General features: G+C 47.4%; 1 protein-coding gene across 1 annotated transcript in view; it reads left to right on the top strand.

Annotated features, from left to right (window-relative positions):
* The first annotated feature begins 8,606 nt into the window (after nt 1–8,606).
* Nucleotides 8,607–26,422, top strand: part of FAM135B (family with sequence similarity 135 member B) — a 185,756-nt gene continuing 167,940 nt past the window's right edge. The window contains exon 1 of the mRNA XM_033126537.1: nt 8,607–9,074. The gene's annotated coding sequence lies outside the window, so the exon portion shown is untranslated. The remainder of the gene's footprint in view (nt 9,075–26,422) is intronic.

The raw sequence follows: 26,422 nt of genomic DNA, 5'->3' as shown, positions 1-26,422 counted from the left end.
GGTAATAAGGCTGACATCCAGGAGCCCCATTTCTCTGCCAATGCAGATAGCAGGACTTGTCTTGTCCAGGAGACCTGGGTGAGAATAAATCAAGAGGAGATCATGGCTACAAAATCATGCACTGAAGGATTTCTTGTTTCAAAAAGCTCCACACTTGCCAGGGATTTTTGTGCCTAGTGAAATCTCTTCATCTCTGTGCTTGAGTTTTGTTGAGTGTCAAATGGGGACACGTCTGAGTCACAGGGTAGCGAGGTGGATGAGGAAAGATGCAAAACGTGATGCCCGACTCAGTTCTCTTACCAATACTGGGAACTGACGGCATCGAGAATCAAGAACAGGAGACCTGGTGTTTTGCTTTGTGTTTTAGAGGGAGGGTGAATAGGAAAGAGAAAGGGAGACCCTTACAATGTACGTGTGCAAATGTGCAAGACGCAACCGCCTTCGGAGACCACACATGCTGCTCTCATGCACAGTGTCCCCAGAGATTGAACATCCCCAGCTTTACTCATTATTAAAGAACCCACCTGAGTTGGATCCATGAGAAGGTATGGACCTGGGGTTCCCAAAATCCTTGGCAAGTGTTTGGCGCACCCACCACTACTCACTCAGGCATTTGCTGGCTCAGAGTCTCTCTCTCTTCTAGTCCTGCTGTTCCCCTGGGAGAGTTGATGTCCCAGGGATGACTCACCCAAATTCCTGCAGGTCAAGTGTAAAGATTCTGGGGTCAGAAAGACCTGGACTCAAATGCCATCTGAGAAATGTCCAGGATGAGATGGCGCCCCACCGCTCTGAGCACCCGCTTTCCATCTGTAAATCGGAGATATTGTTATAACCCACCTCATTATCCCCTGGGAGTGGTAAATCACATCATGTATGCAATTCCTTAACCCTCTGCAGGGCAAAGGTAGAGCCAAAGCCTTGGCCCTCTGTCAGGGCCGTTGGTTCCTGAAAGCCCTCGCCCCACTGCCTCTCACCGTGAAGTCCCTTGATGTCACCAGGACTGACTCTAACCTTAACCCAACCCCAAACCTGGGACACTCAGCCGTGACGAGCAAAAAGCAGACCTGTTCTTTCTGATCACAGCACCTTTCTTTCAGGGTCCTTTTTCCCTCCCACTCTGACTCCACTTCCTTTTTTAACTTCACAGACCTCTCCATTGCCCAGTTCTCTCATTCTCTTCCAGTCTATCATGATCCATCTCTTCAACCAACTTTCTGTAATTGCCCTGAATTCACAGACCTCTGAGCTCCTTTCCTTCCAGTCCTGCTATGGCCCGTCTGGAATCCAGACCCCAGCTCAGTGACCTGTCCCACGAAGCCAACACCTATTCTCCTTGTCCGCCATCGATCCGTGTTTCCTATTTTCCTAGGCCTATTTCCAGCTCTTCCTCTCTAGGCTGGCTAGCCTACTTCGGACTTCCCAAAGCAAATAAAGCTCAGCAGGCAAGAGCTCCTTCTGCTTCCAGCCCTCTATCACTTTTAAATGTCCCTCGTCCTCCTTCATTTCCATCCTGTCTCTGAGGAACAGAGCCAGCTCCAGGGGTCTGTCTAACCCCCCTCTCGGCATTGCATTCGCCTCCTCTTGCTCTTCAGCGACCCCCTCTACTCCCTTCTCTTTCTCTCCTTTATCTTCAGTCTCACCCTTTAAGGTGCTTTCAGTTTATAAACAGGCTCCATCTTGAAAAAACATTCCTCCTCCATCCCTGTGGTTTCGCCCAATAACTCTGCCATTTTGCAACTGAATCAATAATTAAACTCTTCCCATAAACACTTCCCACAGAGAAGATGTTAGCCCCCTAAGGATTTTACAGTTAAATACTAAAACAAAAACAAAAACAAAACAAAACACATACACACAAAACAAAACAAAACCAGATATTGTTAATATTATACAAAATATTTCAAGGAAGTGAAAAATGGGAGTTGGCACAACTTATTTTCAGAGAGTGGAATAACCTTGATTCTGTGACCAAAATAGGTTGGTAAAGTAAATTTATATTCAGATCTCGTTAATGAACATAATGAAACAATTCTGAATAAAACATTGGCAATCTGAAGAGAACAGCATATAAAAAGGTGGTACATTGTGACCAACCGGGGTTTGTTCCAAGAGTGCAAATTTACATCTAGATTATGGAACGCACGAATGTAACTTATTCTATTAACAAAAGCGAAAAGTCTCTCCCTTATCCTAATAGACATATAGAAAAAAACATTTGATAAAATTTCAGTAACCATTTATTATTTAAAACCTTGACTAATGTACGTGTAAAAGAAAACTCCCTTATACTGGTAATTAATAAATATCCACAGATAAAATAAAGGAATGGTGTACACAATATTGAATTGTTTAAAAGCATTCTCTTCAAAATGAAAATTAAGGCAAGACTGCTCAGAATCATTTGCTCTAGCCAATGTTCTGCAGGAGGGCTCAACCAGAAAACTATGACATGAAAGGGAAATCATTTTTATAAAATATGAAATGGAAGAACTGCAACTACCATTATTCACAGATAACACAACATTTGGTTTTTACGTAAGAAACAAAAAGACTCAATCAACAAAGCATTTGAAGTAGTAACAGATTACGGGGATTTGGCCAATGAAAACCAGTGCTAAGATCAGTTGCATTTCTAACTATTTTCAATGGTTAGAAAATGTGTTTAACAAAGGGATACATTTAAACTAGTAACAGAGATATAAATGGTACCTAGGTCTAAATCTAACATACTATTTGCAAGTAGTATTAGTTTAAATAAAAAAATTATAAAATTTTATTGCATTAGAAGACCGAAATATAGAGCCATTTCCCTAAATAGTCAGTTACTTCCAAACTGTTCTATGAATTCAGTGCAAGTCCAATTAAAAACTCTTAAGTGCTGTTGTCATGGAACTTAACAAAGCCTACTCCAAAGTTGAAATAATGAAAGGAATCTTCGTCCCATTCTTTTCAGACAACTAGAATCTTGTGTTGTCAAGAACAGCTGCCAAACTGAAGAAGAACGAGGTGTGTGGCATTCGCCTACAAGATGGCAAAGTTTATTGTGAAACTATAGAATTATAAGCAGCAGCATATGTTGATAAGAGGGAAAAACTATATCAATGGAGCAAGTAGGGAGCCGGGAGCCAGTGCCCTGCGTGGATGTGACCTGACGGACAGCAGAGTGGGCGTGGCAGATTTCCAGGACCATGGTTGGGACAATGAATACGGCCAGGGGATTGGGTGGAAGATTCAAAGGTAAAAAGCGAAGACTTATAGTTTAAGCAATAACAAAGTAAGAAGATCTTAGTGGCCTCAAGATAGAGAAGTGTCCTAAAGTGCATGGAAAAAAGAGCAACGATAAAATATGTAAACTTGACCTCAGTACAAAGAAGATCTCATCAGGAGACACCATGGAAATGTGGACAGACAAAACTGAAGAGATGCTGCAACTATATAAAGGATTTGTATAAACCGATAGGGAAAGGTAAATGAGCCAACAATAACAATCTGTGAAATTGCAAGCATTTCGGAGACCAGGAAACATGAATGACCAGTAAACAGAGAGAGCTGAATATGATCAGTAATCAGAAAAGTGCAAACTCAGACCAGCTCTGAATGAGAACCCATTTGTAACCCATCAGGTTGGCAAAAGCGGAGTCTGAACTTACCAGCTGTTAGAACTTGGGAACTTGTGTCTTCTGCTGATACCATATGAATGTAAGATGATGCAATCATTTTGAAAAATAATAGGCTCCTAACCCGTAAATTGGACCGTGGATATGCCCTGTAACTCAGCGATCGTCCTCCTGAATAGAGAAAAACTGGCACAGGTGTACCAGGAGGTGCATACGTGGATATTTATAAATATTCATGCTTTCATGAATAGTCATAATGTCCTTATTGGCAGTCGCACACACACACACACACACACACACACACACACACACACACACAGAGGAAGCGACCCTCGTGTCCCTCAATAGAATTCCTTAAATGAGTTCTGCTTTGTTCTTAAGTGATGTATACAGCAGTGAAAATGAATGACTTTATAGCAGCAACATGACTGACTCTCAAACATATGAGAATAAAACACAGGTCTCAGAAGAATACATATAATGTAATTCCTATTACTAAAATAACTAATGCATTTTAAGAGAGACATATATGTGGTAAGATACAAAGAAAGTGTGGGACTTCATGACACAGAATTCAGAGTTATGCCAACCCGTGGGGAAGGCCAGGGAGTCAGGACCAGGAAAAGACACACTCCATACCTCAGAGCGGTGGGTACCATTCTTTTCCTTAAGCTGGGTTGGGTGTGCCCAGTTTAGTTTTGTGTGATTACTATTATTTTTATGAATATGTATGCTTACTCTGTAGAAAGTACATTCAATGAAGGGAGAAAGCACTGATACCAAATAAAAAATGTATCTGAGCTGAGTTTTGCATTGAACTTGCACTTTTTCATGCAAGACACAAAGGTATGGAAGGAATGGAGTGCAGGTCTGGTGACTCAGAAGGTGTCAAAATTAGAAGGGACCTTTGTGCTCTTCTTATAAGTCCTGTCCGTTGTAGAGAAGAGGAAACTGAGGCTCAAATGGTCAGAGAGATGTTCCCAAAGTCAGTGAGCTCACTCCTGGCAGATGCAGACCTAGAAGCAAGGCTCGTGGTTCCCTGACTTTATTATTCTCAGGAGGCTACCACCTGGTCACTGAGTCTTTTACATCCCTCCAGGGACCCTGAGAATGAAGGTGAGCTGTCTGGTACTTGTGTCCAAGGAGACAATGCAAGACTGCAGGAATCTGGGAGGGGTGGTCCCTGATCGGTGCCAGGGCCATGCTGTGCCCCTGCATACTCTGGGGACATTTAATTCCCCAGACCACCCCACAAGGGGCAGTGTTCCTATCGTATTATGCAGAGGAGGAAACGAGGCTCAGAGAAAAGGGGCATGGAACATGCTCAAGATAAATTCTTCCTATTTATAATTCACCAAGGGAAGGCCTTGGAACGGAGCCTGGAGTTTTTGCAGACAGGAATGATATTGAAGTCCCAAACACTTCGATTAGGAGCAGTGAGAATGCCCTGGCCCACTCCCAAGACAGCGTCCTTTATAAAAGGAAGAATCTGTCCCCAAAGTGGTGCTACTGTAGTCATTTCATTTAATGATTCACCAACTTAAAATGATGGAGATAAATTATATATATATATATATAAAATCTATCTCCTTTCTTGAGTTGAAAAATGGTATCATTATTTTACAACTTAGTAAAGGACGTTTATTTTAATGTCATCATACGATCAACTCAGGAGGCCCCTCCTTTTTTCCACCAAAGTTGCTGACATTCTCAAAGACACAAAATGATTTATTTGTTACCAACTCACTTCTTTTTTTTCAGTAGCGAATCTAGCTTTTCCCAGCACTAAAGTAATGAACATTATTAAGTGTGATAAGTAAACATAAATCCTCCGCCTGGAATTCCATCAGTTATTCCTTACACAGGCCTTTCTTGATACTTCTTAGGTCATTGAGAGGATGTGATCACTGGGTGATCCTTGAGCTGGACCCCGGCAAAGGGAGGTCCCCACCTCCCCACCCACCCCCAATCCCCCACTCCTGTCCATGGAATGTATGCCCTGCCCTCCATCTCCGCAGTGGGAGCCGTTTCCCAGGATGCAGCCTGTAGAGACTGATGTGGTGAGGAGACCATCTGGACGGTGTACGTGGCTGAACCCTGTTTTGGCCTCTGTATTAACTTGAAGATTTTGGCGGGCAAGTTCAGAGAGCTACTCGTCTTGTGACCGCCCAAGACAAGCTTTGTACGCAAGTGCCCTTATTAAACCTGCCACCACCACCCTCACCATCTGGATCTGGAGTGGCCTGCAGCTCTCTTCTGTCTCTCCCTGCCCCTGCCCCCACATCTGGGGCCAGTTTCAGATTTCACCCAGGAAGCTCCCGAGTCCCTGAACCAACAGAGTATAAGCCATGTGCGCAGACCCCGGGACCACTGCTTCAGGTTGAAGCCTGGCTCTGCCCCTTTCTAGCTTGAGATGTCCTGTCCTATTAGCTGGCTATGCCTTGGTTTCCTCATCTGGGAAAAAAAATCAGACCATAACAGCTCCTGTCTCCTGGGGCGGCCATGTAAACTGTCAGCATGGTTCTGGGGGTAATTAGCTAGTGGTTGGGAAATCTGTGTCTCTACTTACATTAGTCAGAATTGGCTACTCGATGCTATGTCAACATAAACTCTAAAATCCAGTGACATCAATAAGAACTTACTTTGTTTTATTTTACTGCTGCCATCACAAGTTGCTGTGGGTCACAGGAGTTTCAGAGCCAACTTGGATAGAAACTACAACTGATAAGCATGGCACCTCAAGCACCTTTTCTATTTCCCCCATTCATTCCAACATTTTAAAAATAATACTAGCTCACACACACATAGCCCTTCTCTACATGAGGCACGGTTCTAAGTTTTAATCCATTTAATCTTCACCACAAACCTACCAGGGGTTTTATTATCATCCCTGGTTTACAGAAGGGGATTTGAGATACAATCAGGTCAAGTTGTATCTTAAGGGCACATAGTAAGAGAGTAGCGAAGCCAGGTTTCAAGGCCAGGCAGTGCTGCCCCGTCTGTGTGCTTCCATCAGCAGGAAGTGAAGTCTCTCTCTGGGGGAACCTCGTGCCTCCCAGTTGTCCTGAAACAATGGGGGCTTACCCAGTCCCAAGGGGAGACCCATCTCCTGGAGCAGGCAGAGTCTGATAAGCATTTCATGACAGTTGCTTCTTGTTGCCACAGGATGTCACCATTGAAAACCTGCCTGCTACAAAGAGGCACAAAAATGCTGGCCCACTTTGCTGATTCTTTGTCCGACCTGAACAGACTTTGTCCCTGTGGCCTAGAGAGGGAGGGCACCCTCATTCCCCCTGAACTAAACTGGACTAGGGACATACCCTGCTGAGCTGGACTGCCCAGTGCTCAGCTCTTTTAGATGGGGTGTCACCTTCCAGCTACACCAGAATCCTGGCTCGGTCAGGCTCTGCACCTGTGTCAGATCCAGTGTCCCCCTGTCCTTGCTGCTCCCTTCAAAACATAAAGGTAAGATCCCACCTGTTTCTCTAAACACTGTGGCTCACTGCCTCTCTTGTGGGGCCCCTGTGATAGCCGATTGGCCAAAGCTGTTTGCGTGTGGAAGTGGCAGAAGCTGGTATTTAATTAGATGATTGGGAGCAGAGAGTGGTAGAATGAGGCAGAGGGACCAACAGCCTCAGATGATATTTAGGTTTCTGACTCGTGTGATTCTGTGGATGGTGGGGCATTTTCTGTGAGGAGAGGTAACAGTGGAGGGTTATGTCTGCTTTTCAATAGGTTCCGCCCACCCTGGGAAGTGGCAGGGGCCTTGCCTTCCAGACCTCCTGCAGCCCCCTAGCTGTTCAGAGCCTCACCAGTTTGGAGCGGGGCATTGCATGGAGCCAGCCCACCAGGAGGGGAGAGGGAATCTGGGTCCAGAGGGCATTGCCCCAGCTGGATGATTGATGGGTGTCACGGTGGCTGTTGTGGACTGGTGATTGTCAAGGTGGGGACGACCCCTGGGTCCTGACACATAAATCATGTCCTCTCCTGGAGGGAATATCCTCCCCCACCCTCCACCTGTCCCCTTTCTTGTTCTTATCCCTTCTTTCAGGTGTTTTTCCCTGACTACTTCCCCCCCCCCAATTAGTTTAGCTGCTGGTCACACCAATTGCCAATTTGCTTGATTGTAATCTGCGTACTTATTGGGCTGTGAGTTACTACAGCCCAGTCCCCTGCACGGAGTACTGGTCCCCAAGTCCCCCTCCCCACTGAGGCTGTTTTCTCATTGGAACAGGAGTGCCAGGAGACCTCGTGACACAGTGAGGGGAGAAGTGGGGAGGTCTCCCTGTGCCTGGTGAAGGATGCTCCCTAGATGGGGTTTGTGCTAACCCTCCTCAATCTGCTCTTCTCTATGGACCGAAGCTTACACATCTCTGAACCCCCAAAGTCCAGCACGAAGTAGGTGATCAGCAAAAGGTGGGTTCGTTGGTTGCCGGGGCACTGCTGACTGTATTGGAGGCATAGATAGTTTAGGGCTTTAACTCTTTCTCAGACATCTACTGGGTTGCCTCTGGTCCCCTCTTAAAAGTTTAACTCGGGGGTGGGGGAGGGTAACCTCGCCTCCCCCGGGGGTCTGGAAAGGACCCTTTGCTTTCCCCTGCATCCCAGTCTCCCAATTCCGGAGGGCAACTCCGGACCCCAAGGCAGAGTCTGAGCATGCTCACGGCCGGGCGGGCTGGCGAGGCCGGTGGGCGTCGGGTCCGGCCGCTGGCGCCCCCAACAGGCCGGGCGGGCGAGCGGGCGGGGTTTGGCCTCTGGGCAGCCTGCCCGCCCCCACCCCACCCCCACCCCACCCCCCGGGCATCCGTCGCTGACTGGCCGCGCCGGGGCCGAGGCTGGGGAGCGGGCGCTGCGCCTGGCGGCAGACGCGCGGCGAGGGGGCACGCAGGGCTGCGGGCAGCGGGCGGGCAGCGGGCGGGCGCGCTCTGCAGGCCGCGAGGGCGCGCTGTGCGCTGCGCCGGGGTCTGGCCGCGTCCCGGCGCGGGTGCGAGAGGAGCAAGGGCGCCGAGGTGAGCAGAGCCCGGCAGGCAGGCAGGCAGGCGCGCAGCCGGCCGGCCGTGGCCCTTCTGCGAACGCCCGTCACCGTATTCACAACCCTGCCTCTTGGCCGGGTTGGCTGGGGCTGCCCGGAGGCCGCGGCCGGGCAGCTGTTGCGCTGAGAGGGGGCAGCTGCGGAGTTCCATAACCATAGCAACCGCATCAGCACCACGGCGGCGGCGGCGGCGGCGGCGGCGAAAGCAGCACCCTCTCGCTCCTCCTCCAGGCAGCCGCGCCGCCCCCCCTCCCCCGGGACCTGAGTGAGACCCAGCTCTCAGGTGCCCGGACTCCGCGGTCCGCCCACCGCCGCTGCAAGTGTCGGCGGCTGGAGACGGTGACAAGAGGTGACAAGACGAGCACGAGGGACCCAGGAGCAGTGGCCTGAGGAGTGACAGAAGGGAGCCCTGCAGTGGGAGACAGGTAGGTGAGAGCGCTCCGGGGTCGGCAGCTGCCAAACTCTCTCCTCTGTGGCAGTGACGTTTCTGGAAGCGTGGTTGCTAGTTGGATGGCTTTCTATTACTTAACAGGGATTCCGCCGCGAAATGTGGTTTATCTCCTTCTGTGTCCCCCAATCTCTCTACCCTTTAGTCTCCCGGCACACCTGGGCAGGTCGTGAGAGGGCAAGAGGGGAAATCCGATGAGATCGGTGGGGAGACGCGGGGTGAACGAGGTGGTCCCCGCAGAATCCCCCCCGTGGAGGCTGCGGGAGCACATCCAGACCAAGCCGGTCCTCTGCGCCCCTGAGAAGCCCATGGGGTGAAGGGGACCGTGGGAGCAATTCTGGGTGATCCAGGCTGATCCAGAGACCTATTCTTGCTGTGGCTTGGCTGGGGGCAGTGGGGGGGGCGGGTGCTGCAGCTCAGCTATGATGTGGAAAGGGACCAGACGCACCCCAGCCTTTGATCTGTAAAGTCAGCTTCAAACCCAGCAGCTGGAAGGGCTGTATAGACTCGGGAAGGAGTAACTTGCCATTGTGGGATCCAGGGCGATGCCTGGAGTTTTTCCTAATCGTCTTTGGCTACTGGGGGTGGGGTGAGAATAGAAATAACAGTATACACTAGCAGTCCAATGCCCCCTGCCTTTCTCCTCACCTCATTTCTAGCTCTCCCCACCCCCACTATTGCCAGCAAAACAAGACTGCAGGGAGTATAATAACACCCTTTGTCCCCTTGGCCACCCCCAGGGCTCCAGCCATTGGCAAACTATCCCACTTTCAGACAGCCAGAGAATTCCGCTTCAGTTCTCTGTTTGAACTAGGGAGGCATTGCTCTCCATCAGGTTTTGATGCGCTTGACATTAGAGATGTGTCAGCGCCAAGAGGTACCTGGGCTGTCCACACGGAATGATGAATGGTTAGCCTCGCCTGCAGGCCAGAGAAAGGGACAGAGATTGGGGCACGATTCCAGACCCAGCTCAGCAGGTGCCAGGGCCCCAGAAGAACATAGAGAAGGGAGATAAAGTTAGGTGAAGAATTTGGGTCTAAAGGCTCTTGCATACAGGGAAGTGGGTCTCTGGGTAATTTTCAGGATGGGCAGCCATTGACTTTTCTAGGGCTCTCTCTTTGTACCCTGGCCTCAGGGGACAGCGATAAGTCCAGTTAAAAGGCCCTGGTTCTTTAATTGGGCTTTTAATTTATGCTGTAGTTACGTTGCCTGAGGGAATGTGATTTGACCAGCATTTCATCTGAGATTCGTGTCCAAATGAGGATGATATTGTTGGATTCCAGGCAGATGGTAAGGTGTAGAGAAAGGGTAAGATTTGGGCGTCAGCAAACATGGATTTGAGTTCTGATCTCATTGTGTACTTGCTGTGTGACCTTGACTGGTGTTACCTTACCGAGACTCCTTTCTCTCATCTGTAGAATGGGGATGTTAGCAGTTCTTGCAGCCTACCAGGTTCGGGTGACAATTGAGTGGGATGATGGAGAGGTTTGGTGGGGAAGGGCTTTTCAAAACCTAACATGCTGTGCTAATAAAAGGAATTATCGTTCTTTTCTAAAGAAGCTCCTTTCCTCAGATCAGCAAATCCTTAAACAGACATCAGCTATGAAACGGGAGTAAAAATACTGGTCCGTGACTCACAGTGGAAACGCTGTAATCTAGTCCAAGATACACTCAGGGAAATCTAAAGAGGTCTTTAACAGGGGAAAACACAGCATGTCACCGTCCTCGCTTACAAATAGTGAAGGTCAAGGGCTTTGCCATCAGAGGCAGCACTCATCTTGTTTGGGAACATTGAGGTCTGCTCACCACGGGGTTGGGCTAAGCATTTAATAGTGTAAACAGGGTTTGCACATAGTGGGGAATTATATGTCGGGCACACTGTGAGCTCCTTGTAGGCAAGATTCAACTTCATCCAACGCTGCTCCGTAATGCCAGGTGTTTGCTTAATGTTTGCCCGGTTTGACTGAATGCTTGCAGCTTGATGTCATTGCCAGGGGGCCCACAGTTTCTGGGCTTACACTATGCCCTACTCTTTTGTACCCCTGCTTGTGCTCCCGTGGGTCTCTGCCGAGAGTGACCATTTCTCACTTCCCACTTTCCTTTATGACTCAATTCAAATGCCCCTTCCTCCGGGAAGCCTTCCTGGGCCCCCCATTCTCTGCTTCCGTAGCACTTTGGACCTGTTCTGTGACAGCCTGTGCTCTGTCATGTGGATGTTGCTTGCACACGTGCCTGTCCCCTCTCTAGAGTTCATGCTTTATGAGGGCAGGCGCCTAGGCCTGTCCCACCATGGCTGTGGCCCCAGCACCTGGTACAGCGACTGCCACGTGAGTGGTGGTTGAATGAGTGAAAGAACCTGACCTGCACCGGGCCCAGCTTGCACAAGGGCTGACCTGGCTGCCTGCCTGCGTCTCAGGGTGTGCACACAGCCGGAAGGTGCTCCCTGCGCTCTCGTGCATTGTTAGGGCCGATCCACTGAAGCAGAGTGGAGAACTGCAATACATACTTTGCCTTAAAAGTCTCTCTCTCTTTTTTATTTTTCAAGTTGGGTACTTTAGAATAACTAATCTGTGTTGAATGGCTTTCATGTAACATTTGCTGAAAACATCTGATGGAATATTTTAAACTTAACATGTACTTTTCTTCCTTTAATTCCTTTGCTTGATTTCAGCTTCCAGTATAGTGGGAAAGCAGGTAGATTGGGTTAAGAAAACCTATATCTGAATCCTGGTTTTAAGGGGACCAGAACCAGGACACTTGACTTCCTTGTGCCTCAGTTTCCTCGGAGTAAATGAATAGCTGTGCAGTAAAACCAGTTCACAAACTGTAAAGGTCTCTACCGAATAAATTATTTACTTCCCTTAATTTGTTTTTGTCCTGCAAATGAGCAAATTCTCTGTGTGACTACACAGCATCAGACAAGAGGGGCTGTGCATCGTGGCTCCTTCCACGTACTCTCTCTGTGTCACCGTCAGTAAATCTCTTTGCCCCCTCAGCCATTGCCTCATCCTTGTACCATGATAATGACAGCTGCCTTTCAAGATGGGTTGATGTACCACATGTTAAGTCAAGTGCCATACCTGGCACTTAATACGTGATACCTGTAATTTCCAAATGATAGATATAATTGCCCATAATAGAAGTTCCCAGAGTTTCTGAAATGTCCCGAATACATTTTCTCCCTTTATGTTACCTATCATTGAGAGAGAGAGAATATGAATGGGGGCGAGGATACTAAGAGGGTCCTGGGAGACCCCGTTCCCGGAAGCCCCTCCTCATGTGAGATTGCACAAGGAAGTAGAGAAAGCTACAGATTTAGGTTCAGCCACGAGTCCCCACTCCAGCTCTGATGCTAACTGCTCCCAGGTCTGGTAAACAGCCTCCTCACCTTTCTGGGCCTCAATTTCTTCATCTATAAATGGCCTGGCAGATTTCAGTGGCCCAGTCTAGCTCTGTTTTCCATACGCTAATCACTGTTCCTTGTCACCAAGGTCCATCTGGGTCCCTCTGGCTGTCCTTTGGGGCAGAACTCGTCACCTGCCCACACTTTACATTGCAATGCACTATCTACCCACGTCCCCACCGCCAGGTTTCTCTTCTTTAGAATTGTCCCCGGTTTAGAAGCCCAGAGGGCCCAAGATGATGGGGGGACTTGGGAAGTTGCTCAGCACCTCATGGCATCTCTCCTTGTCCCGGGCAATTTTTATCTGACCACAGGCAAGGCGCTCCACTGCTCTGTCCATCTGGAAACCTCTTCCCTAATTCAAATCAGAAGAAACTGGGTGGATGAAGCCTGATATCACCAGAGAGACATGGAGGGCACGCACGGGCATCTCTAATATTCTCCGAGCTTTCCGGACCCAGGGTGCTCACCAGTGACAAGTGTTCAAACACAAACCACTCTAGGCACCTGCACACCAGTCTCAGGGGTGATCCCTGAGGGAATTGCAGCATCATAGAGGATGTTGGCACTCTGGGCCAGGCCTTCTTCCCTGTGGCCCCCCACCTCTGGTGGCACAGTGGCGTGTCCAGTACAGGAAGTCTGTATCGGTAACCTGCTATGGGTTACTCGTCACGCCAGACCCTGCCAGTCAGCTGTGAACAGCTCCATTCCTGTTGGCACAAGTAGCAGGATTTTCTTAGTTCTTAAGACTGAGTAATATTCCACTCTGTGTCTACACCACTTTTGTAATCCATTCATCCGTGGAAGGACACTTGGATTGTTTCTTTGTCTTGGCTGTTGAGACTCAAGCTGCAGTGAACGGAGGTGGGGAAGGTGCAGAAATCTCTTTGAGATCCTGACTTCAGTTCCTTTGCACAAATACCCACAAGTGGGGTTGCTGAGTTCTATGTTAGTTCTAGTGTTAACTTTTTGAGAAAGCTTCATACTGTTTTCCATAATTGCTGTACCAGTTTACACTTTCATTAGCAGTGCACCAGACCACTTGTTTTCACACCCTCAACAACACTTTTTACTTTAAAAAAAAATGACTACTAGCCACCCTGACAGGTGTGGTTTTGGCATTTCCCTGATATTGAGTGATGTTGCACACCTTTTCAGGTACCTGTTGGCCATTTGTATGTTAGCTTTGGGAATATGTCTATTCAACAACTTTGTCGATTGTAACTGGGTTATTTGGGGTATTTTGTTTGGTTGGGTTTTGGTATCAAGTTAAATGAGCTTCTTACATATTTTGGATATTAACCCCTTGTCAGATACATGATTTGCAAATATATCCTCCTTTCCATAGGTTGCCTTTTTACTCTGTTGATGGTTTCTTTGCTGTGTGGAAGCTTTTTAGTTTGATATAGTTCCACTTGTTTATTTATTTATCTATTTATTTATTTTGCTTTCTTTGCCTGTGCAAGAAAAAAAAAAATCATTGCCAAGACCAAAGTCAAGGAGATTTCCCCCTGTTTTCTTCTAGGAGTTTTTCAGTTCCAGACGTTATGTGTAAGCCTTTAATGCATTTTGAGTTGATTTTTGTGTATGGTATAAGGGCTCAGTTTTACTCTTTTGCGCGGATATCCAGCATTGCGCCCCATGGAAGGGTTTTAAGCTGGGAAATGACAGCTCCAAACATGCATTCTGGATTCTAGCTGCAGTGCAGAGACTAGAATGCATTGGAGGGAAGTAACATGAGAGGCCCGATGGACGGTATTGCAGGAAACCCAGGGTCTGTGATGGCCCCCACCCAGGTGAAGGTAGTAGGGATGAAGGCGGGAGAACAAACTTGAGAAATAGGAAGGCGGTGGTCCTGGATGACTCAACGTACAGCATCTCACAATGGAGCGGTATCAAGGGTGACTCTGTGTGTTTTGAGTTGACCCGATGGATTGGCCTTATTGCTGTTCATTGGCCTGCAGACCCTGGGGAAAGAGTAGATTTTGAGGGGGAAATGGTGAGTTCCGTTTTGAATAAGTAGATTTTTAGGCCTCTGAGGACATCCATGTACATTTTCGGGAATTAGAGATACCAGGCAAGCTCAGAAGAGTTCTCGGCTGAGTATAGAGACGTAGGAGATGAGCAGCACACAGACGGTAAGTAAGAGCATGGAGGAGATGTGGTCCCCCGAGGGAGGTATGCAGAGTGCAGAAATAAGAAGTGCGTTTAGACTCACAAGGTCTATATCACTGCCCAGCCAAAAAATAAACCCAAAAGCGCACACTCTATAGCTTCCTCTTGCCTTAAGGGCTTCTCACGCTGTGTCTGCACCTCTGACCAGGACAAGTCACCCCCGATGTTTCCAGGGCTCACTCCCTCCCCTCATCCAAGTCTTTTCTTTATCGGGGTCTCCCTGGACTGTCCTGCTCAAACAGCATCTTCTAGTCTCCAGCCACAGAGCCTGCTCTGGTTTTCTCCATACCATTCATCACTTTATCACTGTTTGAAATGTTATGACAGAAGTGCTTGTTTACTGTTTTTTATATATTTTTGGTTGTCTCGTCTGCAAGATGGTAAGTCCCATGATGCGAGGGCTGTGCCACATTTATAGCTGCGCCAAACGCTTAGCAGAATTCCTGGTACTCAGTGAGCATGCAGACAAAGTTTATCCAAGCACATAGAAGCGTTAATACCAGAAGTCTTCAATAATGGAATAACACTGTTTCAAATGAACAAAATAACCGCAGCCCTGGGTAAGTCCCTTTAGAGCTGCTGGTCAAAGGGGGGGCTTCCTGTTCAGGGGCACGCTGCTCCCTTGCTGTCCATCTTGTCCCCTAAGCCAACCCTGACAAATGTCTTCCAATGAAATGAGGGACACTTCCCTCCCAGCATTCGGACGAGGACAGCCTAAGGTCCGCAGTGGACAATGTCCACCCACCGTGCTCTGGTGAATGCACAGCTGGGGTGGCCACTTTCCTGGGAAACAGCCCTGCCTGAGACTAATAATTATGAGGCAGAAGTACAGTCCCCACGGTCCCATTGAATCCAGAGATAAAAGCAATGTATTTTTGGACAGTTGTTCTTAACCCAGCTTATTTCAAGGATCGCTTTGAGCATCCAATGCAATTTACGTTCGTGCTTTTCAGAAAACCCTATCCGAGGGGTTATGGATCCCTGAAGTCCCCTCTGGGACCCTAGCTAAGAATACCTGTTCCTGCAGAGGTACTGAGCCTACAAACATCCATGTGTGGGTACCACAGGGCAGTGGGTTCTCTGGTGAAACCTGAGAGAGCAAGTGTCCAGGTTTTCCATGAAGCAGCCTTCATGTAAATGAAAGCACCGTCTAGGATGAGATGCCTTTTAGAGTGAGGCAGACGTGGGTTCGAATTCTCGTTCTAACTGGAGTGACCAACTTGTCTCTTTTTTCTTGGGACAGTACCGATTTGAAAACTGAAAGTTTTCAGGGAACCCCCTCAGTCCTGGAAACCCAGGTTGGTTGGTGACCCTCGTTCTGACATTTGTTAGCCATGTGACCCCGGAGAGTGATTTGGCCTCAGCAGAGTGGTCCCACCTGGTCCCTCAGCTCCTGCAATGTAGACCTACAGCTTACGTCCTGAGATGTAGAGTCTAAAATGGCTTCTGTCAAGTGATTGAGGGGGTGCTATCAGCTGAAATCTCAGAGGGAGTGAGGAAGGCAGAAATAGACAGGCATAGATGTGGGTGCAGCCTCATCTAGTCTCAGTCTGATCACACGGGGACTTCTGGGGCGCACATGGTCCCCCCTGTTTTCCACCCTGAGGCAGTTTCGCTGCCACAAATCTGATTCTGGGAGACCTACCACCCAGGTAATTTCTGGGCAGAGCAGCTCCCGTCAGATGAGGAAAATTTTCAGGAGAACGGAGCAACGATGGGTTCCTATCAGCCAACACAGCAGCTGTGTGATGGGCACGCCAGCCTGGTGGGGACCAGGTGGGGCACAAATGGCGTCCACTACATTATTTTTGCTATTTCCATCAGAGACCCCCCCCAAGTTTTCCTTTAACTGAATCCCCTACAGCTGTTGTTTTGGGGCTCATGACATTCAGGCGTCCCATCCTCGGTTCCTCCTGTACCCTCCACCCCCTAAGGGAGTCCCAGGAACAGACTATAAAAAGAGCTCCCTGAACTTTGTGATGTTTGGAACCCAAGGAGCCTTGCTCTGTACTTATCTGCACCCTCTTCCGCTCCTCTCTTCAAAGCCTCACCGGTCAGGTTGCAGGAGGGTGCCAGCGACACCTGCGCCCCCAGCCTGACCACGTGCACTGGTCTTCAGTCACACGGTGCTCTCCAGTCACTCATCATTCCTGGGCCTGGACCTTGGTTTTTCTCACCCCACCAAGCCCTGCCGTTGTCTTGGATGCCTCCGGAGTTGAGCTAAGTGACCCCTGGAGCACCTGGGATTGCACTTTCCCAGCCACGCGCTGGCTCGCACATCACACTTGTTATATGTGATCTATCGAACATAGCCCGCTCTCCTAGCTTGCCTGCGAAAATGGCGCCTTATTGTTATTCACTGATTTCATGGAATCGGCGAGCTCTGACCAGTGAGCTCTTCTCTCAATTCATTGGCCCATTTTTTGTCACTCTTATCCTGACTCCACATGGCACCCATGCTGTGCAATCCTGTTCCCAATGAGCTAGTCATGACCTCAGCTTCTCTCTAGGTTATTGTACGTTACTTTACCTGTATCGACCTTAGGTTCTTTAACTCTAAAACAGTGATAATGGGCAACCCACTGGGAATTTTGAATGAAAAAGATGAATACAAATTTGAAAGTCTATTATTATATCTCGCTCACAGTAGGTGACTAATCAGTGTTTATTCCGATTAAAGATTAATCTGTATACTTTGCTATCAGCTCAGAGGTAGGTGACCTTGACATTCTACTTTGAAAACTGAAGAACTTGCATGAGACTCTTCCTTGAATGGAACCTTTCTGTGGGGTGGACCAAGGGAGAGTCATAGGTAAAACCTCAGGATCTTGAATGAAGGAAACTTGGGGATACCCACGTCTTAGGAGTGTTTGGGGGCGCCGAGGCATGGTGGCGCTCAGCAATAACTCACATTCAGAAGTGTGACAGTGAGTCACACTTACAGACTAAATTATAGTCCGTAAACTGCTGAAATAAGGAGGGGACTGTAATTTCTAAAATAAGTTATATCAGAAATTGCTAAAATTAAAGTATTTGGTGTTTTAAGGGTTTGGTATCAGTTTTCTGGAAAATTGATTTCTGGCACATCATCATAGCAGGGAAAGTGTAGCTGACAGAACTGGTGGTTTTGTGAAATTTTGTTGATTTTAAATCAGAATATACAATGCACTGAAGAATAAATTGCCTCTTCTTAGTTTGTTTAAAGGAAGTCTTTAAAGATAAGATTATCCTTGGCTTCTTGTGCCCAAGGTAGAATATCAAGCTCAGTATTTTAACGGGCCGGCTTGTGCTGGCCTTTTGGGAGAATAAAATGTATATTAATATAATTGCTTCTGAATAATAGAATGAGATTTCCTTTTTTTTCCCCTTCTTCTTTTCAAAAACATGTGGATACTGGAGCCGAAAAGAAAGATCATCATTTGTGTTTAAGTGACAGGTTGGGGTTGAATTATGTGGCCATGCCAATGAGAAGGGAAAGCCAGCTCTTTGTAAGCACCTACTATGTGCCAGTGACTGTAGGAAGTACTTCCTTGGTGACACTTTTGTTTATGTTCACGTAGGAGTTCTCACTGGCCCTGTTTAAAGCTGAGGAGACCGAGGCACAGGAAAGAATTTGCTCACAGTCCCACAGCTGGCAAAAAGGGAGCCTGAACCTGACCCCCAAATTGGTCCGATCCCAGAGAGTATCCCTTCTCAGACTCCCTGGAAGTGTCCCTGGTGAAGGGCATTCAAAATTCAGCTATGGGTCATAAAAACAAAACAAAACTCAGAAACTATTCAGTCAAAAGATGTGGCTTTTAACCACTCGTGTGTGGATTTGGGAAAGTGATTGAGCTTCTGTTTGACTTGGAATATGAAAAGGGTGAGGGGCTTATTTATTTGATGATTTTTAATGTCCCATCTGCTTCCAACATCTTTTGATTCTGAAATATGCATGAAAAGCTGCAAGCACATAAAGAGACTTTATAGAATTAGGAGCCTGCATAGGTTAAAAAGAAAAGAAAAGAAATCCAGGGCAATCTATGCCCTCCCTACTGCTAATCAAAATTTCAGATGTTTACCTTTCCACTTTATACTTTATTGATGATCTTGAACCCAAATGAAAGAAAACACACTTACTAAAATTGCAGATCCATCTTTTCTTCTCGGTGTGGTTTAATTGAGTGTCTCCCTGGATGTGTTATTCAAAATTCAGTGACTAATGGATGTGTCAGAATTTCTGGGATGTTAATGTAATGTATCATATAGATCTAAACTTAAAATCAATATGTTACTTCAAGATGCATCTCATTTTAAGTTATAACTGAGGCTGAGCTGGCACCCAGTGGCGTGTACTGTGGGGGCTCATCTAGACTGACAGCAGGAATGAAGAATGTGCGTCAGGCTGAACGTTTCCTTTGCAGGGAGCTTGAGGGTGAGGGGTCCCCAAAGAGGGGGCTGGTTGGTCCATTTGTGATTTTAGCACAATGTGCTGTTGGCCCTCACACAAACACACACACACACACACACCCCAGTTGTCATCTCTTTGGCAAAGCCGTTCCTCGCCCCTCTGACGGTCAAATTTCGTGTCTTCCTCAGGCCTCCCACAGTGGCTGGGTTTAGCTTGAGCACAGCACCAAACCACAAGAAGCTGTTGAGGTGAAGGTTGTGCTCTGTCAAAGCCTAGCTCTGCTGCTGGTTAATGCTGTGCCAGCTCATTCAACTCGCTTCCGTTCAACTTCTTCATTTATAAAAATGGGATTACAAAGATAGTACCTCCTCAGGTTATTGTGGGGATTAAAGAACAAGTGCAAGGGAACTGATTAAAATGGGTTTGGCACTTAGCAAGACTCAGCATGCATTACCTCCTGCACCTTAAGCACTGATTTAGGCCCTTCTCTGTCTCTTTCTTGGGGTAGTGAGGTGATTTTCAACTTTACGTTCATCTGGAAACAGGCATGCAAGACCACTGTTCCCATAGATGGCCTGGACCATGAAATGACACGTCTCCTGCATGCATAGTACTTAGCAAAATGCCTGACCCGGAGCAAAAGGCTTGAGAAAGGATAGCTATTTGATGAGTAAAGGAAGTGTCTTATCCAGTACATGTCACGTGCCGTGCATCATGCTACATGCTGGGCGTGCTCTTGAGAGCAAGACACACTTGGTCCCTCTCTTCTGGCACTTTTCCAGTGGGTAGAGAAGGGAGAAGCCAGAAATAACAGGCAGGAGTTTATTTTTTTTTCTCTTCTAGACAATGCACTTAAACACACATTCATTCATTCATTCATTCATTCATTCATTCATTCATCAGATATGTGAACACTTTCCCTGAGCCAGTCACTTGAGGTGGGTTTTCTTATGTAATCTGCACCACAGTTTTATGAGATAAAAGCATGCCTACTAGTCCTTTCCACAAATGAATTTTTGAAGCTCAGAGAGATTGCGTAACTTGCCAAAAAGTATACAGGTGAGCCGTCTGAGGACCCAAATTCCAACTTGGGGCCATCTGATGATAAAGCTCTTTCCTGGGGCGAGTTAGAGCTGCACTCAGAGGGCTGTCAGAGTGATGTGAACTTGGGCATGTTGGTTTACTTCCCATAGACTCAGTTTCCCCATTTTTAAAATGAGAAGGGGTGAAGAGATCATTCCTAGTGTTTTTGTTTGTTTGTTTCTGTTTTTTTTTTTCCCCTGCTGGGCTTTCTTCCATTTAGAAATTATTCTCTTTCCTTTGAATTTGTCCTTTTTCTGGGCCCCTCTTTTTTTCCCCTTTTTCCTCTCATCTGCACTTTATTTCATTCTGTCTTTTAGTAGGGCGTTTGTATCTATTTTTTCTTTCCCATTAGACTGTGGGCCAGATGTCTTTCATGGTCCATCTTTTCTCCACGATGCTTTCATACCATAGGTGTACACTACATGTTTCTATCATGTCATTGTTCAGTTAGGATTGTATCGTACAACCTGAATGCGACAGCCCACAGAAATAGGGTGATCCCCTGTGCGAAAGCACGGATGTCGTGGAACCGACATCTGAAGGTAGATCAAGAATCCTGGGGCTCTGGGCGTCCCTCTCAGTCAGCAGCACAGATGAGGGCTGCTCGCCCAGCCAGGCTCCCCGACTTGAGCCCAGGCTGTGAAGACCACTCACTTCTCCCCAGCCCTCACCCGTCCCAGACAGCCCCCCTGGAAGTGCCACAGGAAGATAAATGTTCCAGAATGGTGAATCCACAGCGAAACTCCCGGAGGCCCACGGGCATCCAGCTTTCCAACTAACGGCCCATTGTGTAGCTTTGTTAATATTCACCCAGTTCTCCCAGCACAGTTAGTCCCACTGAGACCCGCCTGGTCAGAAACCGCGCGTCTCCATCAGGCAGCACTGAGCCTGCCTAACAGGGTGAGCTCCAGGGGATTAACTTTGGCAGTGACTAAGGTGGGAAAATCAGGTACCCACGCTATCGTTTAGTTCTGCGTGATTTGGGGCTGGGACGTCACAGTGCTTTATAATGTAGCACCAAGAATAAAACACCTGGATTTCATTTCATTTATTCACCCAGAAGCTGTTACGGAGCACCTACGTTGGGTCAAGTCCAGTTCTTATGATACAGAGATATAACTGTCATCGTCACCACCACCACCATCATCCCAGGAGCTAATGTTCATTGAACTTTCGTAGCAGACTCTGTCCACATGATCACATTTAATCCACAAGATGCCCACCTCTGGGAATGCCATTTTCACCTGGTTGCTCACACACTGAGGGTGGGGCCCTTGTTACACCAGCACGCTGCCCCTCGGGGTTGTGTCAGGTGGCGGCCCTCAGGCTCTGTTTTGCAGGTAAATAAGTTAGAGAGGATCCAGGTACCAGCTTCAGCAGGTAGAGGTAGCAGACTTCACTCTCACCCCGCTGAATGCCTGACCTGGAAAGCTGACCCAGTGGTCAGATTTCTGATGCAGAAGAGGACAGACATTTGCTAACCCTCTGCCCAGAGCCCTTTAATTTGCAGGCTACTGAAAAGCATGGGCGGGTTTTGTTGGTAGTGGGGTACCTAGATCGGGGCTTTTATTTGGAAATAACTCCTCGGCTCTGTGGTGGATTGGTTAGATAGGCCGTGGTGGGCCCGTTTAACTAGGTGGTATTTTGTTCATTTTTAATGCTTTATTTCTAGAGTTGTTTGAGGTTCACATCAAAAGTGAGCAGAACGTGCAGAGTCCCCACCCAGTACCATGGTGGAGGGTGGTGTGCGTGTTACAGTCGGTGAGCCTGCAAGGACACATCCTTACCCGGAAGTCCGTGGTCAGCACCAGGGCTCCCTCTCGGGGGGGGGTCATTCTATGGGTTTGGACACATGTCTAATGCCATGGATCCACCATCAGAGGGTTATACAAAGTGTTTTCACTGCCCCAAAATTCCTCTGTGCTCCGACTATTCACCCTTTCTCACCCACCAAGGCCCTGGAGCCAGTGCTGTTCGTACTGTCTCCGTACCTGGCCGTTTCCAGAATGTCGTGTAGCTGGGAGCATACAGTACGGAGGCTTCTGAGACTGGCTTCTTTCAGTTACTGACATGCATGGTAGTTTCCTCCGTGGTTTTCATCACATGAATGACGGCTACTGCTCAACACAGTGGGGACAGACAGAGAGCGAAGAAACCAGACCAAATCCTCTCTCTCACAGAACTCAGATCGAGTGGAGGGAGTCAAGAGAAGAATTAAAAAAGGAGCCAGTAAATGTCATAGGACGTGATGCAGCAAAATACAGCACGGTGAGGGGTGTGGAAAAGTGCTGTTTTCGATAGAGTGGTCGGGGACAAAGACCTGAATAAAGTGAGGAGGTGTGACCGGCTGTCTGTGGGAAGGACGAGCCACTCGAAGGAATGCAGACGAACGATGACCGAGACACCATGTTCAGTCCTTACCAGGCCCTCAGAGAGCTTGCCTCCTTCATTGCTGGAACCACATGGAAAGAACTCGCAGGAACAGCAGCAGCTGTGATTAGGTCCCCACTGTGTTCTGGTCTCTGGACTCTCCACTTGGCCTTTTGTCACTTGTCCCTGGAGCCACGTGAGAGAGGTTGTGTTCTTATTCTCATTTTGCAGGAGAGGAGCTGAGGCTCCGTGAATAAATGATTTGCCCAAGGTGGCAGTCAGTGAGTGACAGAGCTGGAACGCGACTGGAGTCTGGCTGGCTTCTAAGTCCTCACTTGGCTCCGCCATCTACACCACCGGTGTCCCTGGCAACACTGGCCATCGTGTGTTCCATGGGGCAAATGTCAACTCATCTTCACTGGACGGAGGGAACCAGGACTTTTGATTTGTTCTCCATTGACTGGCTGACAGTTTTCATCCCTCAGATAGAATCACTAAGTCTGTTTCCAGGGTTGCCTGAGACAAGTTGATAAAGTCAAATAAACACGTAATACTCATCTTTATGAAATGTGCGTCAGAAATCCATCCCAAGGTACCTTTTGTAGTTCTGCCATCTCCAGGGCTGGCTCATGTTTTCTGTTTATAGTTTTATGCGCATTTACACAGTGCTGAGACTGAATTAAAACAATAAAGTTACAATTGAATAGAAAAGTTCTCTCTCTCTCTCTCTCTCTCTCTCTCTCTCTCTCTCTCTATCTCTCTCTATCTATCTCTTCCCCTCCTCCTCTCCCTGTTATTGTAGGTAGAAAAAGAAATACTCCAAAAATAACTACCAATTGGTCAAGAACAATTCTTTTCTTGTTTGTTTTCTCTGTTGGTTTTAATGGCGCAGATGACGGCGGTCTCCCGGCTGTCTGCTAGTGAGTGACCAGTATGCTGTTCTCGTGGGCTCAGATAACTGCTCCCGTACCCAGAGTCTTCAGGAAATTGCTTTAATAGACATTAGGCTGAATCTGCTTCAAGCAATTGCTTTGACTCTTTAGAGTCAAATGTCCCCATTTCAAGGAGCAGCTAGGATCGGAAGTGGTTATCAGAATGTAGAACTCTCTGGTATATAGTTCCACGTAGAATGTGCGATCTGTGGTGGAAGGAGCCACACAAGAGCCTGGAAAACTTGATCCCGACGGTTGTACCTAGGATAGCATGCTTTATCATGTAGGTGCTGTGGATCCAAAGAAGAGTTTTAAGCGAGGGAATGAACGTGACAAGATTTGAGATTTTTCTGAGGGATTGTTCTGTGGCCATGAAGGTGAGGCTTTGGGTTGCATCAGGCAATACGATCGGGACTTTGTATTTTGAGGCTTAGTTTCAGATTCTCCTACTGCATTCTTCTGTAAGCAGTTATGAGAAAAGGTGATCATACGATCAGTCTTATGTGAAACAAAAGGTGAAAACATTTCAAGCTAAGAAGAATTTAATTCATTTCCATCCATTTTTATTTTTCTAAATGGTAACAATTCATATTAACCACTGTGCTGATTCCCCCATGCTCTGTCGTGGGGGCACAGAACCAGTAGACCCCTCGTAAAATGTGCTCCATCCCTTTGTCTTCAGGAAGACACCACATGGCATGGACCAATATACCTACTTCAACAGACCAATGAGCAGACAGAAACCATAACCCCACACCCAGTAGCACCCAGGCCTGAAGTTTTCATAGTGTATGACTTGCATGGGCCGCTCTCAAGCTGTCTGGGCTGCTGGAGGAAAACACACGTACACACACCCCCACCATGACCTTACTGCTCTCTTCTCTCTGCCATCCTTCACAGCCAGTCTTAACCCCATTGTCACCATTTTCTTACTTCTGATTTACTCTTTTCACACTGCACATGTCCCCGTGCCACTCTCCAAGTGTCTTCTAATGGCCACATTCATTGGAAACACTTCACTCTTGAGGTCCTTGGAAGGGCGTCTATTTGAGTGACCAAGCTGGCCATGTCTTCCTTCCGTGAACCACTTCTCTTCCCCTTTTCATCCTGACTTCATGCTTCCCTTGATTTCTTCCCACCTGTTATGCAAGGATTCTCTTTTCCTTGTGTTGTATGTCACCTCTGTTTCTTTGCTTACTTCCTAAAGGCCACATATCTCTCTGGTATAAGCTTTGCTCCTTCAGTGTTTTTACGGAAAACATTAATCCTGGGGGTTCTCATCTAGGGTGTTCCGTTACTCCCTGTAGGTTTCTGACTCTCAAATTTTGCTTGATCACTTTCTGCAAACCCACGTCTCCTGCTAGACTTCTCTAGAAACACATTTTAGAGCACCTTAAACCCAACTTACTCTTGGTTTTCACCCTCCCTTCTGACAATCGACGTTCGTAGTTCAGTGGGTCAGTGGTACCTCCATCCACTCATCTTCCTAAGCCAGAAGCATAGTCATCCTTCCCATGGATGCCTCTCGTCATCCCATCACCAGCCCACCGCTCTCCTCCTAAGTTTCCTCCGTCTTCACCTTCCCCGTCATGCCCTTGGCAAGGCCACCATCATCTCTCAGCTAAGTGGCAGTGTTGGCCTCCTAACTGATTTCCCCACGTACACCAGCCACACCCCACACCCAGTGTGTGGCCCTTTGAGGTTCTCAAAATGCAGGTGTGACCCTGTACTTCCCACCTCCCACTAGGAATCCCTCGAGGGCTTTCAGGTGCCACTGAGCTCGAGAGCAGGTGCTTCAGCATTTCCCGTGTTCGTGACGCTCTTTCCACCTCCCAACCCCTCCTTCTCCCTGACTCTTTGCTCTTCACCTCCCCAAAGCAGTGGTTTTCTGAGAGAGGCACACCTTCTAGGAATGCTTAAGAGACTTCATTGGAACAGACAGAAAACACTAGAACTTTTATTTATATTGTTTTCGTAATTTTAAAGTAAGAAATTGGGCTTTTTATTACTTAATATTCTGCATGATATCGGTGTCCTCACCTGTTCACCTGAGAGCTGGTCACATGCAGCCTGACAAGTGTCCTGAGGGAAGGGGCAACTCCTACCGAGGCAGGTTGGAGGGGTGTCCTGACTTGTCCTCTCATCGTCACTTTGTCTGACAGTCCGTCATTTACACGGTCCAGTTCTGTACATTTGTAGAGTCTAATGCTTAGTTTCAATTCAAGAGCCCTCGCAAAAGGAACGCGTGACGTGTAAATGTTCCTGCAAGGAAACCACGGATTGGAGACAATGCTCATAATTAGAATGTGAGTGAAAATCGAGTAGAAGCTTTCTCCAGCCACAGTGCAAGTTGAAAACCACAGTTGATCTAATTGAATAATATAATGAATGTTAAAAATGCTATCAAGAAGACCATTTGATGCAGAGATTTACACTGACCTACATCCACTGGACTCTAAATATACTGAGACTTAAGTTATGGTTTAATGTATGAATATAAAACGTACATAGAGTATGACGTGTGTGTGTGTGTGTGTGTGTGTGTGTGTGTGAAACACTGTACTAAAGCTGTACATATTCTCCTGTCCTAGGGCTTCTGCCTGAGATACAGCTGGCATCTTCCCACTGACGTCTTTGAGATTTCAGCTCCAATTTTATATCCTTCCCAGCAATTATCCTGATCTTAAATCTCCCATTTATTTCTGTAGTCATTTTATTACCTCCTTCATTAGCCTGCCTGCTCCATGCAGAAGAGAACATACCTGCTTTTGCTAAGCTCTGCCCCCCCTCGTGTGCTGGAACCCCCATCCTAGGTGTTGATTTGATAACTACTGAATGAATGGATCACTGCATACATGCCAGGTGTTGCACTGCAGTTAATATTTTATTTTCCCAATTAATGCTGTCACTGGTAGAATATGCTTGGAGCTCTATGTCACCCAAGGCTGTTAAAAAAAAACAGTGAATAAAAT

The sequence above is a fragment of the Rhinolophus ferrumequinum genome, chromosome 14 (assembly GCF_004115265.2).
Source record: "Rhinolophus ferrumequinum isolate MPI-CBG mRhiFer1 chromosome 14, mRhiFer1_v1.p, whole genome shotgun sequence".
NCBI lineage: Eukaryota > Metazoa > Chordata > Mammalia > Chiroptera > Rhinolophidae > Rhinolophus > Rhinolophus ferrumequinum.
The sequence above is the reverse complement of the archived record's forward strand: the minus strand, read 5'-3'. Positions and strand labels throughout refer to the sequence as shown.